A 14502-nucleotide genomic window follows, 5' to 3' on the forward strand; every position below is an offset into this window, starting at 1 on the left:
AGCGTCGGTGGAACCGGTCTTTAATCAGACGGGCCGCCGGGCAGGGCGGGGCGGGGCTGCGCTGGGCGGGAACGGAGGCCCCGCCCCCAGCGCGCGCGCCCGGCGCAACCGCCGCGGAGAACCCAGAAGTGGGGACCTGACCGGTTTTATGGGGGGAGGACTGAGGCACCGCGGTTAGAGGTGGCGGGCCAAGCCCGGAAGCTTAGGCCTGCCTCTGTGGTCCTGGAAGCTCGAACAAGTCGCACCTTTAACGGCTTCCTCTTGAATGGTTGTTGTTTTGCTTTTATTTATTTTAGTTTTGCAAGACAGAGTTTCTTATGTAGCCCTGGCTGTCCCAGTCCTGGAACTCGCTTTATAGCCCAGGCTGGCCTGGAACTCAGAGATCTGCCTGCCTCTGCCTCCCGAGTGCTGAGATTAGAGTCTCATGCTACTGTAACCCAGTAGGCTTATTTTTTATTTATAGATAAGGGCCTACGCATGCGCCATATGTGTGCAATATCCACTAACGCCAGAAGAGGGAGCCAGAGCCCTTTGAGCCGATGTTATAAACAATCGTGAGATATGGGTTCTGGGACTTGAACTCAGATCCTCTGAAAGAGTAGTCAGTGCTCTCAAACACTGAGCCGTCGCTGCAGCTACACTTTTTTTTTTTTTCCCCTGAGAGAGAGTTTCTCTGTGTAGCCTTGGCTGTCCTGGACTGCTTTGTAGACCAGGCTGGCCTCGAACTCACAGAAATCCTCCTGCCTCTGCCTCCTGTGTGCTGGGATTAAAGGCGTGCTCCGCCACACTCGGCCCCTTTATTTATTTGTTTGTTTGTTTGTTTTTTGTTTTGTTTTTTGTTTTTTCGAGACAGGGTCTCTCAGTGCTAGCTTTGGTATTTTTTTAAATCACATTTTATTTACTGTGCGTGCTTACACGTGCTGTGAGAGTCAGAAGACGTTGTTGTGGGAGTCAGCTCTTCCACACCACAGGCTCTGGGGCCGAAAGTCGAGTCATAGCCTTGGCAGCTCCTTTCCCCACTGACCCATGTTAACTGCCCTGCCCTTTATTTCTCATTTTTCCTTCGCCCTTATTCCTGGCTAGTGGTTTTGCAAAACTCAGGGAACACAACCAGGAGGAGAATTACTTTGGAAAATAAGATGTTCGCCTGGACACGCGGGACACTTCATCCCACCTACGCCGGAGTTGACTCAGGAAAATCTGGAGTTCAAGGCTAGGCCTGGGCACCATGCTCAAGTTGCCTCCCCGTCTCCCCATCTGAAAAATTAAAGTTTTATATGAAATAAACTGCTTCAACATTATTAGATCTCTTTTTAATCTTTGGCTTATTTTTACTGTTGGTTATGCATATGCATGTTTTGCCTGCATGTACGTCTGTGTTCCACTTGTATGCTTGGTGCTGTGGGATCCCCTGGAACTGTTTACGGTTATCACCAAGACTGGGACTCGAACCCAGGTCTTCTGGAAGAGCAGTAGTTGCTGTCTCCCTAGCCCAGTTAATAGATCTCTTGCATGAGAGAACAAACTGATAGGATAGGGCAAAGCGTGCGAGGAGACGGAGCTGTTCAACTTTTCCTTTAGAGAACAGTGGTTCTCAACCTGTGGTCAAGACCCCAAAGGGGGATACCCCCCCCCACCCCGAATGTACAGAGGTCACTTAAGACTATTGGAAACACAGATATTTACGTTTTAACTTTTTTAGTTTATTTTATGTTCATTGGTGTTTCAGGTTTTTCGTTTTGTTTTTTGTTTTTTTTTCGAGACAGGGTCTCTCTGTAGGCTTGACTGTCCTAGACTCCCTTTGTAGACCAGGCTGGCCTCGAACTCACAGTGATCTGCCTGCCTCTGCCTCCCTAGTGCTGGGATTAAAGGCGTGTGCCACCATGCCTGGCGGTGTTTTGACTGCACACATGTATGAGAGTATTAGAAGCCCTGGAACTGAAGTCACAAACAGGTATGAGCTGTGATGTGGGTGCTGGGAATTGAACCCCGGACCCTCTGGAAAAGCATCAGTGCTGCTCTTACCAGTTGAGTCATCTCTCCAGTCCCCACATTATGATTTTTAACAGTAGCAAAATTACAGTTAGGAAGTAGCAATGAAAATAATCTATGGTTGGGGGGGGTCACCCTAACATGAGGAACTATATTAAAGGATCACGGTTTTAAGTTGAGAACCACTGCTTTAGAACAAGCTAAGGCCACTCATAATGGCGCACACCTTTAACCCCAGCACTTGGGAGTCAGAGACACGTGGATCTCTTAATTTAAGGACAGCCTGGTCTGCATAGAGAGTCCCAGCACAGCCAAGGTTACATAGAAAGACTTGTTTTCTAAGCCGGGCAGTGGTGGCGCACGCCTTTAATCCCAGCACTCGGGAGGCAGAGGCAGGCAGATCGCTGTGAGTTCGAGGCCAGCCTGGTCTAGAAAGGGAGTGCAGGACAGCCAGGGCTACACAGAGAACCCTTGGAGAGAGTGAGAGAGATTGAGAGAGAGAGAGAGAGAGAGAGAGAAGAACCAATAGAGACTTCCACTAGTACACACAGAGGAATGACCCTGGGTGGAAAGGTTTTTCTGCCCTTGGTCGGAGCATCAGCTGCCATGTTTCATGCTTAATGCTTAGAGTGCTGTCATTCTCCAAGGCTTTTAAAAATCATTTCTGCTTCCTCAGTTCTGAAATGCAGCCTCATTAAATACTAGGCCTATGCACCAACAGCGCTCAGGACAAAATAGCAAGCATACTTTGGTGATTTTCAGCTGATGAGAGATTTACTGAAATTTCATCTCCCAGGTCTTCAATACTGAACTACAAAGCTTTGGCTAAGTGGCTTGAAAGCACACGAGGCTCGGAAAAATGAAGATCCTGCAGCCGGCCTTCCAGAGAGGGATGGGGAAGACAGTGGTGGGAGCCTTGCCGTGGACAGACCTCTATAAGCCATTATCTCTTCTCTCTTTGTCACTTTCAGGCCAGGAGACCTTGGGCTCCAGGTGCCCTTCCTGTCAAGAGGAGGCCAAGGCACATATTCCTAGTCTCCAATCTCTTAGCATTGGTGTAATGACCAAATGAGATAACGGCTAAGAAAGCACGGTGCAAAGACTATGAAAGTGAGGTGTTTTATTAAGTGCCTTGGGAGACATGAAGATAAATGTGACCTAATTTCTACGCTGAGGAAATTCACAGTCTATTGAGAAGACACACATGAAAAGGAAATAACGCAAGGCAGTAAATAGGTGTCAAAGGGCAGTTCAGATTATAAATACCAGAGAAACTCAGAGGGGGACAGACGTTTCTCTGCCAAAAGAGATAGGAAAGACTATGAAATAAATCATATTTTCACTGCGCCTGAAAGGAGAGGAAAAAATTTTTAAACACTTAGAATGAATGACAGAGTCCAGAAAATTGAAGCAGACACTGGGTATGGCTGCATTGGAGGTGCCAGGACACTGGGCTTTCTGAAAGTGGCGGGGGGTGGGGAGGTTCAGAGCGTGAGGGACTGGGGGATATGGAGGGTGGGAGGGGGGAGTGTTTCATAGGTGAGCTCTCTTTGAAAGTAGAGTCAGCCCTCTATAGAATAGAATACCCTAGCAACCAGCAATGCAGCAAAGACACTTGGGAGGTACAGACAAGCGAACCTCTGTGAGTTCGAGGCCAGCCTGGTCTACAAAAGCGAGTCCAGGACAGCCAAGTCTAAGTAGAGAGACCCCCTTTCAACAAAACAAAACAAAAATCCAATAAAGCATTACAAAAGAACGTTCAAATCAGACCACCAGTGTCCTTGAACAAGAACCCCACCCCCACCCATGCTTCCACCCACCTCTTTATCCCAGATTTATTTATTTATTTTAGTTTTCCATGACAGGATCTCTCTGTGTAGCCTTGGCCATTCTGGACTCGCTTTTGTAGACCAGGCTGGCCTCAAACTCACAGCGATCTACCTGACTCTCTACCTTCCAAGTGCTGGGATTAAAGGCGTGAGCCACCATGCCTGGCCTGGCTTATTTATTTATTTTTTTAAACACAACCTGGGGGGTGGTGGTGGGGGGCTGGTGAGATGGCTCAGAGGTTGAGAGCACTTCCTGTTCTTCCAAAAGTCTGAGTTCAATTCCCAGCACCTACATGGTGGCTCATAACCATCTATAATGTGATCTAATAAGCTCTTCTGTCCTGCAGGCATACATGCAGGCAGAGCATTGTATACATAATAAATAAATCTTTTTTTAAAAATTTAAACGTGCTCTTTTTGGGGACCTGATCTTTTACTCTCCATAATTATTTTGTGTTTTATACAGCTCATTACTAGTCAGATAATTCACTTCTTTGAGCTCATGTCTTTTTATTTTATTTTATTTTTTCCAGAGGTTTCACTGTGTGGCCCTGGTTACCGAGACCAACATGGCCAGCCTGGTCACACCTTTATGTAGCTGAGGGGTAACATGAAATCTCTATACCCTCTTTTGGCTTTCATGGCACTACATGTATGTGGTATACAGAAACATACACAGAGCAGCTATATATGTGAGATAGATCAAAAGATGATTGAAGATAGATAGATAGATAGATAGATAGATTGAGTTTATATGCAAGAATGTGCTTTCTCCTTCCCTCCAAGCGCCTGACCGCCACATGCAGGATGCAGTGGCACTAACCGGCCTGGAGAATGAGTTCTGAACACTCCCTCAGCACTGATCCCGACTTGCTTTAGTGCCTCATGGAGTGTTGGGCCTTCATAGGCTGGTGTCTTCCCGGTGCTGTTCGTCTCACCTTCCTCGCCACACTCCACATGCAAAGCACAGCCATTCAGCTCTTAGCTGCTCTTTAACGACGAAGCCGAGACTATGCCCAGTTCACCTGAGCTAGATTCCTGCCAGGCCGTAGGGGAAATGCAGGACAGAAAAATATGGCAGAGCAACTGTCCTCACCTCATCCTCTCAAGACTTCTTCTGAAAGCCTTCGTGCATTCTAACTGGGTGAATCACATAAACGGGGATCTGAGAAAAGACTGCCTAGCCTTTCAGACTCAGACAGACCTTTGTTGCTGCGTTGTTTGACATTACAGAGCACGGCGGAAATTTACAGGATTCTTGCAGGCCCACGGTCTAAGCAGGAAACAAAATGGTACACTAAAGAGAGTCCTAGCCAGTCTTTTTTGTTGGTGGTGTTGTTTTGTTTTTTCTTTTATTGTTTGTTTTTAAGATTTATTTATTTATTATTATGTATACAGTGCTCTGCCTGTATGTACAGCTTCAAGCCAGAAGAGGGCACCAGATCTCATTACAGATGGTTGTGAGCCACCATGTGGTTGCTGGGAATTGAACTCTGGACTTCTAGAGGAGCAGACAGTGCTCTTAACTGCGGATCCATCTCTCCAGCCCTTGTTTATTTTTCAAGACAGGCTTTCTCTGTGTAGCTTTGGCTGTCCTGGAACTTGCTACATAAACCAGGCAGTCCTCGAACTCAGAGATCTGCCTCCCTCTGCCTCCCGAGTGCTAGGATTAAAGGCATGTGCCACTGCCGTCCCACATTTTTTGTTTTTCTTTTCTTTCTTTCTTTCTTTTTTTTTTTTTTTTTTTTTTTGGTTTTTCAAGACAGGGTTTCTCTGTGTAGCCTTGACTATCCTGGACTCACTTTGTAGACCAGGCTGGCCTCGAACTCACAGAGATCCACCTGCCTCTGCCTCCCCCTCCCGAGTGCTGGGATTAAAGGCATGCGCCACCACTCCTGGCTTTGTTTTGTTTTTCAAGACAGAGTTTCTCTGTGTAGCCTTGGCTGTCCTGGAGTTCACTCTGTAGACCAGGCTGCCTTCAGACTCAGAGATCCACCTGCTTCTGACTCCCGAGTGTTGCGATTAAAGGCCTACGCAGCCTTTATTTGGTATTCTATTAGTGACACTAAAGGGAGCCTTTAAATGCTCTGTGCCCTGACACTAAGAGCATGGACTTTAAATGACTTGTTGCAAAGCTGGTAGATGAAAGTAGCCATTGGACCAGCATAGCGGTTCTCACCTGCCACCCCAGAACTCCAGAGGATGAAGCCAAAGGTTGCCGAGAGTTCAAGGCCAGCCTGGACTGTGACAAAACCCTGCCTCAAAATGACAAAAATCAGGGCTGGAGAGATGGCTCAGAGGTTAAGAGCACTGTCTGCTCTTCCAGAGGTCTTGAGGTCAATTCCTGACAACCACATGGTGGCTCACAGCCATCTATGATGAGATCTGGTGCCCTTTCCTGCGTGGCACGCAAACATGCAGGCAGAGCACTGTACATCATCATCATCATCATCATCATCATCATCATCATCATCATAATAATACATGCATGCATGCATGCATCTTTAAAAAAAAAGACAAAAACCAAACAAACAAATAACCCCCCAAAAACAGATACTCTATAGCACACACCCGGCCAGACTTAGTGGCTCTCAACAGACAAAATCAACAGCAAAATCAGTAACAATAACGCATGATAACAGCAAGGATTTAGCCTTCAGGATCATTCAGCTTATTAAATCAATTGTTAGGAAAAGGCTCGAAACCTGAGCCATACCACTGTGAGAGCATGAGTGCACGGCGAACCCAGGAACGAGACTCGGAATGAGAGCCCCCCTGCAGACGAGAGTTTGGAGTTGTTTTGCAGGCATTCACTGGAGATGAGGGTATTCAAACGACAAAGATTCATGATTAAGCTGGAAATGTCATGGCCATTTCTAAGCGCGTGATTTGAGACGAAAACAAGAAGATAAAAGAAAATATGTAATTAACCTATGACATTGAATGGATATTTTCAAGACAAATGTTTGTAATGTACCGTTTTTTGTTTTTTGGGGTTTTTTTGCAATAGCATAGTATTTCTCGGGGGATTTTAAGCCCTGCTCCCTTATAGCCTCGATGGCCCGCTGGCTGTTCACCTAAACCTGGTACTCAGATTGCTATGAGCCAGGGTTTTACGCTGAGACACTACTGAGAGCTGGAATATAAACTATCCCTCACAGGAATTTTAGATCTCAAAGAAAAGCAAAGGAATTTTGCCCCAAAATAGAATAGATTTAAACAGTTTTTTACCAAAGGACTATGAGGTTGTAAAGTTATTGAGGAGAGGAAAGCTAGGAGCCTTTTGAAAAGCCAGGCACGAAACAGAATGCACACAGTTCCTATTGTAACTGTGTCTGCGATCTTTTGCCTCATCGAAAACATGCTGATGGAAAGTACCTCCCTGGCCAGGCGGTGGTGACACACGGCTTTAATCCCAGCTCTTGGGAGGCAGAGGCAGGCAGATCACTGTGAGTTCGAGGCCAGCCTGGTCTACAAAGTGAGTCCAGGACAGCCAAGGCTACACAGAGAGACCCTGTCTTGAAAAACCAAAAAAAAAGAAAAAAAGAAAGAAAGAAAAGTAAAGGACCTTCCTGAGGGCGGGAGAGATGGCTCAGCAGCTAAGAGCACTCACAAGAGCCACACTCTTCCAGAGGACCCCTGATCTAGTCCCAACACTCACATGGTGACTGCAGGTTCCAGGGCATCCAACACCCTCTTTTAACTTCCATGGTATTGTATGTACGTGGTGTACGGGAACACATGCAGACAGACACCCATATACATTAAATAGATAAAAAGATGATAGACAGATAGAGAGATAGATAGATAGATAGATAGATAGCAAGCTAAGCTGCTGATGAGCAAGGTTGTCTTCCTTAAAATTCATAAACTAACTGGTGGGAGCAGTGAGCCATCTCAAGGGCATTTGCAGTTTCATGGTAGTGAAGAGTTTACTTTGTGATCTCAAAACGCCTCCTGAGGTTAAAGCCTTATGGCAGAGAAAGCAAAAGGAAGGGGAAGCTAGCAATTGACTGTACTTTCCATATTCTATTTACCAGTGAGAAATTTAGTTCCGTTAATTTACAGAATGCACCCATGATAGCTAGGAAGTTCCCCGTGCGTGACTCCCCCTTATTAAAAATATTCAAGCACAGATGGTTCTGGAGTGAAGTTTTGGGGTGTGATCAGCATTGCAAAATGAGTTTATTGGCTCCATTAAATGGTTAATAATGAGCTGCACAGGCCAACCAGGCGTGATGGCACACGTCTTTAATCCCAGCACTCGGGAGGCAGAGTCAGGCAGATCGCTGTGAGTTCGAGGCCAGCCTGGTCTACAAAGTGAGTCCAGGATGGCCAAGACTACACAGAGAAACCCTGTCTCGAAAAACAAAAAAACAAAAAACAAACAAACAAACAAACAAAAAACCAGGGGAAAGAAGTCCACATATTATTTTTATGTGTATATAATTTTTATACATGTTTATTATTAGTAATTTTTACTTTTTGTTTGCTTTGGGGGACTTTATTTTTAAATATGAGGGTCTCATGTGGCTCAGGCTGGCTTTGGACTCACTATGTAGCCAAGGACAATCTTGCATTCCTGGTCCTCCTGCCTTGACTTCTCAAGTGCCAGGATGACAGGTGTACACCACCACACCCAGTCACCTTTTAGTCATGTACACTGCCTTCCTCACATGAACACACACTGTGTGTGTGTGTGTGTGTGTGTGAATTGGCTTTTGGGTTAGGTTCCAGAGCCACTGTCCCCCGACACACATGCAGATAGTCTGGCTGTGTCACCCAGCAGTAGAGTGCATTCTAGCAGGTCCACGGCCTTGGGTTCAGTTCCCAGGATCAGTAATAACAATAACGCTCCCTGTACGAAAACTCTGCTCTTGGCAGCAGAACGGATACTGTGGGCTGCACCCCCTGATTGGCAGTCAGGCCGTGCAGCCTTGCTCATCAGCACTCTACTCGTCTACTCGGGGGTCTTAGGTCTTTTATTCATAACCATCAATTACTTCACACTCTCCTTGGCGAGTTGCTTATACGCCCAAGTCATTTCACGCGTGTATCTGTCCCTGGGTGACTGTGCCTCGTCAAGGGCAGGAGGCCTTTTGCACTGCGTTGCCTCAGGTTTGTTCTAGGGTGCTTCTGAGGGCGTTGGTTAACAACATAGCAAACGACGCGAACCAAGACACAGCTTTACTTTCTGTTGCCTGGGTCCCTTGTTTTCCCACAATTGTCTTAATAAAGTACTTTTCTCACAATGACAAGTAAACCTGTGTCGTTTACCTCTAGTGTCCCTATGGTAAGGGATAATGGGAGCAGGTGAAAGGCCCTTGGCTCATTTGCAGGAGTCAGAAGCACTCAGTAGCTATGTGAGTCTGGAAGAGTCACATGACCAAGAGATGCTATTTTTGCTTCTGGTGTGAAGAGAGAGCGACAGACAGAGAAAGACAGAGAGAGAGAGAGACAGAGACAGAGAGAGACAGAGAGAGAGAGAGACAGAGACAGAGAGAGAGACAGAGAGACAGAGAGAGAGAGAGAGAGAGAGACAGAGAGAGAGAGAGACAGAGAGAGAGAGAGACAGAGAGAGAGAGAGAGACAGAGAGAGAGAGAGACAGAGAGAGAGAGAGAGAGAGAGAGAGACAGAGAGACAGAGAGAGACAGAGAGACAGAGAGAGACAGAGACAGAGAGAGAGAGAGAGAGACAGACAGAGAGAGACAGATAGAGAGAGAGAGAGACAGAGAGAGAGAGAGGGAGAGAGACAGAGAGAGACAGAGAGACACAGAGAGAGAGAGAGAGAGACAGAGAGAGAGACAGAGACAGAGAGAGAGAGAGACAGAGAGAGAGACAGAGAGAGAGACAGAGAGACAGAGAGACAGAGAGAGAGAGACAGAGAGAGTGTGTGTATATATTACCTGCATATGATGTGTGTATGGTGTGTGTGTGTGAGATGTGTGTAAGTGTGCGTGTGGTGTGTATGTGTTCATGTGGGTGGATGGGTGTGGTGCACATACATTAGATTGTTCCGTGCATACACAAGACTAGAGCGGGACACGGGGCGTCTTCTTCTGGCACCCTGTCTTACTGCCTGGAGACAGGGTCGCTCACTGAAGCGGAAGCTGTTTGGCTTAGGCTGACTGGCCAGCTCTCTTCAGAGATGCAACAGTCTGCCTCCACCATGCTTAGGTTACAGCGCACACGGCCAGGCCTGGCATCTGCCTGCATGCCGGGGATTGGAACTTGGATCCTCGTGCTTGCACAGGTCCTCCTTCCTACCCACTGCCCATCAGGCCGGCTCCGCCTTCGTTCAAGAAGGAAAGAGACAGGGTAATCTAACACCATGGACTACTTGGCTTTCACCCACTAAAGCTAACCTTCCTCCCGATTGGCTCCTGTCAGCCAGCCAGCACCATCCTTTCCAAGTCAAACTGGAGGCAAAATAATGTTCAATACACAGCCGGGCCAGCAAAATGGCTCAGTGCATTCAACCCGATGACCCGAATTCAATCCCTGGACCCCACATGGTGGAAAAGAGAACCAACTCCTGAGGGTGGGTCTCTAACCTGACCTCCACAGCAGTCAGTGGCAGGTACATGCCCCTCTCCCATAAATAAATAATTGTAAAAAATAAAATTTTAATAGAGCCAGGCGTGGTGGAGCACATCTTTAACCCTGATAAGCAGAGATGAGCAGGTCTCTATGAATTTGGAGCCAGCCTGGTCTATATTGTGAGTTTCAGGCCAAAACTACATAGTGAGACCTTGTCTCAAACAATCAAACAAACAAACAAATCAAACAAAAACAAAAATCAGGAGGGCCGGGCATGGTGATGCACCCCTATAATCCCAGCACTCTGGGAGGCAGAGGCAGGCAGATCTCTTGTGAGTTCCAGGCCAGCCTGGTCTACAAAGTGAGTCAGGACAGCCAGGGCTACACAGAGAAACCCTGTCTTGAAAACAACTAAAAATCAGGAGGTACTGGAGAGTGGCTGCTCATGCAGAAGACTTGGATTTAGATTCAGTTTCAAGTTCTGTTGTGTAACAGTTTCCTCAAAAAAACAAAAAACAAAAACAAAAAAAACCAATCACTGGGCATGGTGGCACACGCCTTTAATCCCAGCACTTGGGAGGCAGAGGCAGGCAAATCTCTGTGAGCTTGAGGCCAGCTTGGTCTACAAAGATAGTCCAGAACCGCCAAGGCTAACTCAGAGAGAGCCTGTCTCAAAAAACCAAAAAACCAACCAACCAACCAACCAAAAAAGCAAAAAACAAAAACAAACAAAAAACAAAACATGAAAACAACAAACAGCCAAGAGGAGACTTGATACCCTATGAGCATATACAGGGGGAGGTAATCCCCCTCAGGAACAGTCATAGGGGAGGGGAATAATGGGAGGGAGGGAAGAATGGGAGGATACAAGGGATGGGATAAACATTGAGATGTAACAAGGATAAATTAATAAAAAAAATGTTTTAAAAGAAAAAAAAAAAAAAGAAAACAAACAGATTCCTGGCCAGGCGGTGGTGGCACAAGCCTTTAATCCCAACACCCTGAAGGCAGAGGCAGGTGGATCCCTATGAGTTTGAGGCCAGCCTCCACGATTATAACAGTGTATCCTTCAGGAAAACTAAAGCAAGAAAGTAAACAACTCAAAAGAACTCCAGGAAGTCCCTGAAACCGACCAGATTCTCTGGGCCCAGGCCTGACGTCATGAACAATAAAAGCTGAGCGTCCCTCTTAGATGAAACGGAGCTGAACTTCAAGAAGATTCTCAGACAAGTTGAGCTGTGGAGAAGACTCTAAGCCCAGAACAGGTGCTGGAGAAGCAGAGAGCAGCCCAGCTACCTGGGAGAAGATGACATCAGAGTCACCTGGAAAGGCCACGCCTCAATCTGTTGAGCTGCAGGTGTCCCGGCTTTTCTGAGCACTCACCCGTGCTGGGATGGGTCTTGGTGATACAGCTGTCCTTGAGTTATTTTTACTCTTGTAAGTAACCCCTCACTCGTATTCCTATAAAGCACATTAGTTCATCAAATTGGATTTTGGTGGTACCTGTACTTTGGTCAGCTGTTGGTGAGTAGACTTGTACGTTGTGTCTCCTCAGGAAAGATTTTGTTATACAGCGAGTACCCACATGGCACCTCACAACTCTCTTTAACTCCAGCTCCAGGGGATCCAATGCCCTCTCTGGCTTCCATGGACACTGACTGTACATACATGGTGCACAGATGTACATATAGGCAAAACACATGTATATAATTTTTTTCCATTTAAAAACTTTTTTTTTTCCGAGACAGGGTTTCTCTGTAGCTTTAGCTGTCCTAGACTCGCTTTGTAGACCAGGCTGGCTTCGAACTCAGAGAGATCCACCTGCCTCTGCTGGGATTAAAGGCGTGCGCCACCACGCCCAGCTTCAGCCTCAAACTTTTGATCCTCCCACCTCAGCCCTCCCCCTTCCCCGGTGCTGAAACTACAGGCACATGCTACTGTGCCTGATAACAGAAAAAACCTTTAAATATTCTCAGTATGTGGATGCTCTCTCTACATGTGTCTATCTATGTACCACATTTGTGCCCGGTGCCTGAGGTCAGAGAGGGCATCCGATCCCCCGGAACAGGAGTTCCAAAGGTTGGGAGCTCTGATGGCGATGCTGGGAACAGATCCTGGATCCTGTGTAAGAGCAGCAAGTGCTCTTAACCTTGACCCATCTCTCCAGTTCCCTGATTCCTCTGTATCCACTTCCCGAATGCGGGAACTGCAGATGGGAGCCAGTCCTTTCTCACTCTGTTTGCTGACATCCTTATTCCTTGTATGCACGCCATCACAACTCCAATGGAGAACAGAGGTCAATTTATGGAACTTGATTCTCTCGTTCTGCCATGTAGGTTTTGGGGACTGAACTCAGGTCATCAGGCTTGGTGGCAAGTGCATTACCTGCTGGTCTGGTCCCCCAATCTTATCTTTGTTAACCCCTATTTGGGCTCTTGGGGACCACAGCTGTCCAGAGCAAAGCACCCAAGACAGCTGCCAAAGCCTAACCCTTATCTTGCCACTTTCTTTTTTCTTTTCTTTTTTTAAAAAATTTATTGATTGATTTATTTATTTATGTATACAGTGCTCTGCCCGATGTGCTCCTGAAGGCCAGGAGAGGGCGCCATATCACATTACAGATGGTTGTGAGCCACCATGTGGTTGCTGGGAATTGAACTCAGGACCTCTGGGAGAGCAGTCAGTGCCCTTAACTGCTGATCCATCTCTCCAGCCCTCCACTTTCATCTCACAGAGAAATTCTAACTTAACAATTCTCCCCGTTATCCATCTGTCAGTCAAAATGGAGTGTCCAAGTTATAGCAGATAAGGTCTACCTGCTGCCAAACCCTTGGGACCAGTCAACAGTCGCCAACAATTGCAAACAGGGAACAAGGGAATGCGGGAGATCCTGTGCTGGCAGAGGGGGGCTGGGACTGCTCTCCTGTTGCCGCCTGCCCCTCTAAGGAGTTACAAGTCATGGTTTCCCAGGGAGAAGAGACCCATTGGCAAGTGAAGTCTGGAGGGGCCCCAGGCAGTATGGGGCAGACGTAGACAGAGATGTGCCAGCTGTGTGGCAACAGAGAGAATCCGAAAGCACAGTGCATGAGTTTCCTAAATTCAGAACCGAGAAGTTGGTATAGCGCTGCACATGTTTGCCTTTTGCCGAGCCCAGTGGGAAAATGTCCCAGGCACAGGGCCCTTGTGGTTACTCATTCAGTGATAGTTTGAAAGTCTCAGCTGCAGAACAAGCAATCCAAATTTCAGGTTGCTTCTCTGAAAATACATCTCTCCCAGGTGCTACCCAGCTGCGTGGGTCTGCTCTCCTCCTCACACAGGGTGCCTGCCCAGGCAACTCCCAGACTGGCTGGCATAGTAACTTTATGGTAGCCCCCTAAAGGCGGGTCTTTCGTCCTCAGAAGTCAGCCATTTCCAGACTCACTTGTTTATGATACAGTTGCATTTTAACAGTACCAGTGGAAAAGTCAGACCAGGGCATATGCAGGACCAGGTTCTACATTTTCAAGGCATACTTACAAATGACCTCATAACGAACACCAAAGCAAGAAACACAACACATTCACAAAATATCTGTACCAACTGAATTTATTGCTAGAATTTAAACTTTTTTTTTAAGTGTCCGATAAGTAGATGACATAGGAAAAGACATAGGAAATCTTGTCACTTACAAAGTGCCACGAAGTTGATAAATGTAGGTTGCTAGTAACTCAGTACTCCTGATGAACCAGGCAGAAATCACTGAAGGCTCAGTGTAACAAAACAAAACAAAAACAACAACAACAAAAACAAACAAAAAAACCCAAAACACCAGACCATTTAGGCAGCTCTAAGAACATTCAGAAGGGATGGAACTCTTGGCAACCTGGTCATCAAATGAACTGAGCGTTTGTTTAGCCAGCAAGCGAACTGGCTCTAAGACATCCGGCTTTAGGTGAATTCAAGTTTCAGGCAAGCAGGGTAGAACCAAGGCAGAGGTCATGTTCTCTCCAACTTCCGCAAAGCCTGGCCTTGTGGGGCTGCAGCAGATTCCACGCAGGATCCCTTTAAGAAGTAGGTCTCAAATAAGCTACTACTAGGAAACTAAGTGTAAAAGTCACCTGAGAAAAAAAGGAGTAACGGAGGGAGGGAGGTGCACAGGCA

The sequence above is a fragment of the Acomys russatus genome, chromosome 3 (genome assembly GCF_903995435.1).
Source record: "Acomys russatus chromosome 3, mAcoRus1.1, whole genome shotgun sequence".
NCBI classification, from domain to species: domain Eukaryota; kingdom Metazoa; phylum Chordata; class Mammalia; order Rodentia; family Muridae; genus Acomys; species Acomys russatus.